General features: G+C 31.9%; 1 long non-coding RNA gene across 1 annotated transcript; it reads right to left on the reverse strand.

The window, feature by feature from the left end:
* Positions 1-1,702: 1,702 nt before the first annotated feature.
* Positions 1,703-5,219, reverse strand: LOC127852328 (uncharacterized). The gene is made up of 4 exons (XR_008036199.1): positions 5,052-5,219; positions 3,409-3,584; positions 2,334-2,491; positions 1,703-1,871 (listed from the first exon to the last, which is right to left on the reverse strand). It is a non-coding gene; the product is annotated as an uncharacterized LOC127852328 (long non-coding RNA).
* Between the last annotated feature and the right edge of the window lie 327 nt (positions 5,220-5,546).

A 5,546-nucleotide genomic window follows, 5' to 3' on the forward strand; every position in this document is an offset into this window, starting at 1 on the left:
ATTTTCTATGAATGACATTGGGGCATATTGTTACGTTTTATAGTACAAACTGAATTGTTTTCTGATACAATCACATCGCATAAGAATAATTCAGTTAAATAGAGGACATACGAAAATTTCAATAACATGCTACAACTAGCGGTTATTCATCTAAGCTATACATTTATGTACACAATTATTCAAAGGACCTTGAAACAACTGCACATAGTTGAACAGGAAAATGTGCTGGGTTATATTGTATTGATGATCGAATAAAGTTTTTTGTCTTGGATTTTTTTTCTTAATCATCAACCTAACAAAGTGAATCAAAATGAAAACTTGAATTTCGTTCATGTATGTATTTAAAATGTATTCATTTCCCTTCAACATGAAAATTCATTATTGAACAAATCTGAAAAAGTGAAACAAAACAATGCTAATTTTAGCATTGTTCGTCTGATTCGTTAATAGCGCGTCAAAATTAATGGATTATTTAATGTACATGTTTAAATGCAATATGTGATGATAACAATAATTCTTTTTTTTTCTATTAAATCCGATGAACAAGCAAGTGTATACGATTTCAGCTTATGGTCGTATCAATTTTGAATATCATGCATTTTTTCAGTGAAAAAAAACTACTAAAAAAGCCATACCTTCTTAATTTGTACAGACAAGGGACTTTACTTGATTACATTCGACTACAACCTTAACATCGGTAAATGATATGCTGTTTTTAAAAGGAGATACAAATTAAAGTCACTTAATTCCATAAGACGTTTTCTCATTCGTCGAACACCGCTATCCTTCATTCCTCTGCTCTCCTTCCCCGTAGTACACCTCAATAACAAATTTGTCGGCAAGGTCGATTCCTGGAAAAATGTCAATTTTATTCGGTTAATTCGTATATATGATTTAAATATACAGTCATTTTTCGTTAACCTTCGAGTAATTATGCAGCTGATTTGATAACATAAATGTTTATAATAACACTGTAATATTGACCAGTAAGTAAGAAACACAATGAATATGTTACAACGAAAAAAAAATACCTTGACAATGATTGTTAAAAGAAATTTGTCTCGTCACGATATATTGAGAATGCAATAATCTACGATCAGAATTCAATGTCACGCGGTATTTTAATATGAATTCGTTTTCCCACGAAATCTCGAGAATACTTTGGCCTACGATCATACACATACGTGTGCTACTTTCATGAGATTACTTAAGACTCCTATTTATATTCAGGTGTATTGGACTATAATTATGTGCTTTTTATATGTTCGATTAAACACATATGTAGCGAACACTTTGAACAACGAAATTCCAAGTGGCAAGTGCAAGCTAATTCGTTCAAATGCATTAATATTTCTTGCGAAAATACTTCTTCGTTTCGGCTCGGATCAAGACGGCGTAATACAAAAGGCCCTTTAAGGTTATGTCCAATCTTGCCTTCCGGTTTGATTCCATGATTTAATATTATTTTTCATTCAACATAGTTTTTGAATGATTATTTCTTTACAAACTAAAATTGAAAATATTTAGGACATAAAAGCCGTCTTCAAAAATAAAAATGCATCGCATACTAAACAAAACATCGATTTATTTCGGATTAGGTACGTGTTGTGTTGTGTTTGTCTTTTTTCACTCTCAAGAGAAACACTTAATATTTTAAGAAGAGTTCACCCGAGTAACAAATATCATCTATATACCTAATTTTTCGGCTGGTATGGCACCATCTGGGAGAGTGGAATACATGTATTGTGGGTAGGGACCAACTTTTGCGTAGTCACAAGTATAGACCTTTTTCTGCCATCGCCATCATGAATATCTTATGATTTGTGCAGTTACCTTCACGTTCGACTATATAGAAGCGCCTTAGATGTCTCCTTGAATTGAAAAGATACATGTCAGTAAGTTTATATATACTGTTATCTTATAATAACTATATATATATATATATATATATATATATATATATATATATATATATATAACTATATATATAACCACAATCGTAGTCCTTTTCTGACATCGCCATCATGAATAACTTATGATTTTTGCAGTTTCCGTCATCACGTTCGAGTATATAGAAGCGCCTTAGATGTCTCCTTGAATTGAGTTTGTGAAAAGATACATGTCAATTAGTTATAATATACTGTTATCTTATATATATGTATATATATATATATATATATATATATATATATATATATATATATATATATCGGACATACGTATCGCTCATGCTCGATTTTTATATATAGTTAAAGCGAGTATGAGCGAAACGCATGTCCGATTAATTCGTTAAATAATTCTGTAATGATTAATTGTTTAATTGTGAAACATACCCTTCCATACTAAAGAGTTCCATATGTGATGATGCGTGGAGGTTCCACGAAGAGTCAATTATCCTTGACTTGTCGAACCATGAAGTCACAGTTGTTCCTGTCGCATTGAACAACACAAAGGCAGCTGACTTCCCGTTTTTATGCAGCGACACGTTCACCTGAAACGCAGTCAATAAGAAATAATTATTTATTGTGCACATGTCGATGTTTTACAAAGAATACCAACTATTTTCGACATTGTAATATTATAAATACGTGTTCGTACCATGCAAGTTGGACTACTTTAAATATCGGTACAAACTCACAACCGGCTTCGGCTTTTAACGTCATTCCACAGCAAGCATCGTTTGCATAATCAAAACTAGTTCGTGATATATGTTTGAATTCAAACGGTATTGTGCGGTAAAATGTACAAACATTGAAGAGTTCACTAGTTGGTTGAACGATTGAATAAGTTTAAATGGTTTGGTAAGTAGTTTCTCATCGACGTAACCCAAGTTGAATATGGTAAATGAGGCTAGCAATTCTTGTTCATTTATAAATAATTATACATATCATTGGTTGTCATGACCACCTATGCACGATTAGGACTCTTTTTCAAATAATTTAAAATATGTTATAATTATAACCATCCGTTCATCAATACCATATATATTGGTATCAGCTCGATATAGACAGATCAGTGTCCGACACTGGCATATATGTTACGAACATTTTGTCCGAATGTAAAATTGGGAACCATACATTTCGTTCATTATTAAATACATTAAACCTAAGCATATAATTTGAAAAAAAAGGTTTTAAGATAAAAGTTTCAACTAAACACACACATTATATATATATATATATATATATAAATTAATTTTTGATACACTTGTAATTCAAAAACAAACAGGTATAATTTGATAAAAAAAATAATTCGTAATGCACTTAACTGATGGAATTCGATAGCTGTATAAATAAATAAATACATACATGAATTAATAAACGACACTACCATTTAGAAAAATAAACAGTTAAACAATACAAATGTTCATAATTTAGTCTTGTTTATACATCTGTTCCGCCAAAATACTTTTTGAACTCCTATAGTATTCCATCTATCGACAAACGGGTCGCGAAAATGCTGGATGCATCTAGTCGCATTCTCGTCGAAGCATTTATCTAGCCGATTTGTTGAATGTGTGCCATTTGTCCAAGAGTCCAGTATGTCGCCACCGATCTTAGGCACGCCAATAAACAGACGCCAATCTGTCAAAATACGAATACTTAAAATGTTAACTTATACTAAATCACGTGTTTATTTGCCAGTTCGTTATTGTATATATGCTTAAATGTGACGCATGTAAACTGAAGTTAAGTATGAATATTTGTTGAGCGTGTCGCTTTATAGGCTTAACCCAGAATTAATAGTTATTAAGCGGTGTAAATAAATATAAATAAATGCTGTAAAGGACGTAAAACGAGTCAATGTATGTTCAATTGTTAAGTTTGTGCCTTTTAAACGTCGATTATTTAAGGATTACTGCTAATGTCGAAATCGCAATTCCGCCAAAATACAAGGGCCATTGGTTTACATCCAAAACATTGTTTTGAGTTTCAGTTAAAGAGATCTTTTCACGCTTTGGTAAATTGACAAAATTGAAAAAAGTTGTTTCAGATTCGCAAATTTTCGTTTTAGTTATGATATTTGTGAGGAAACAGCAATACTGAACATTTACCATGGTCTAATATAGCCATTATATGCATCTTTTGACGATTTTAAAACCTAAAAATTATAAAGCGTTGCAACGCGAAACGATTGAATAATTTGGAGAGTTCTGTTTTTGTCGTTAAATTTTGTGAAACTACGAAGATTGCTTATATAAGGTATAAAATATATCAAATATGTGTAATCGGCGGAATAGCTCAGTAGGCTAAAGCGTTTTTACTTCAGGACTCTGGCAGGACTCCAGGTGTCACTGGTTCGAAACCTGTTCCGGGCAATGTTCTTTTCCTTTTTTTAATTTTATTCTTGATTTTTTACTGGAGCTTTTACGATCCAATGTTTACATTTATCGATATAAAGCATTTAATGAATAAGTTAAAAAATGCCAAAATCTGTGAAAAGGCCCCTTTAAGTAACATTACAACATTTTTGCAACTCTGTTAAAAGACGATTTTCCCTCCGCATAACTTGGAACAAGAAAAATAGAACAAAGTTGATTGATGGAACGCCGAAATAAAAACGATGGTATGTTACGTCATGAATCATGTAACACATTGCCTCTATTCGAACCTATATAAAACTCTTGCTAGTGAAATGATACAAACTTGATTGTAGCAACGACTGTGCCTGTTAAGTCCATTTTCCTTTTTTTTTAATATCTCAAATGCATCGAACGGCTTTTGTATTGTTTAAGAAATATTTGTAATTGTATTGATATAATAAGTGTTAATTTTTTTTTTAGAAATTAAATTATCATACATTTAAAGTTTTTCAGCATTTTTTATTGTCTTTCTTTCACTTTTTTAATTGATTTTTTAGGTGTGGTGATTACCTGATTCAAATAGTAGTGGCACAATCTACTTCTGTGGTTTCTTGAATTTCAGCACGCAAACTGTTCTTGAGATTACAAATAGACACATAAAATATACTACTACTATTTACACAGTAATAGAAATGCGTTTGTCAATGGCGTATGCTCATGCATTGAAGCTTACATAATTTGTTTTTACCATTGACTATGCATTTAGGTTTTGGCGTCCATTATCCGTTGATACACATTGTAACATTTGCCTTGTTCCCTTCCACGTGTCGTTGGTTACAGTTGATACGTTTCTTCTGCGACCCATTTGTGTTCATATTGCCATCGAGCCAACCGTTCGTCAGGTTCAGAAGCGGACATTCTGTCATGACAGCCAACATGACAAACATTGAGTTCTTATTTGGAAATCAGTGAACATTGAGTTTCGTCCATTTACATGATATACTTATAAAGTGACCTAAATCAATACCGTATTATTGTTTGGTAACTGACCTCAACAAGTCTGGAATTATGCAAACATCCATGTGACGAAAATTAATGTTACAGTGAACGTTGTTCGTATATAGCGATTAGTAAAGTTGAGAATAAGGTCTATTGAATAAAAGCTTATAGCAATGCTTTTTATATCTATGAATCAATATTATATAGACAGAGAGAGTGAGAGAGAAAAAGAGAGAGAGAGAGA

This window comes from Dreissena polymorpha, chromosome 12 (genome assembly GCF_020536995.1).
Source record: "Dreissena polymorpha isolate Duluth1 chromosome 12, UMN_Dpol_1.0, whole genome shotgun sequence".
Classification (NCBI taxonomy): domain Eukaryota; kingdom Metazoa; phylum Mollusca; class Bivalvia; order Myida; family Dreissenidae; genus Dreissena; species Dreissena polymorpha.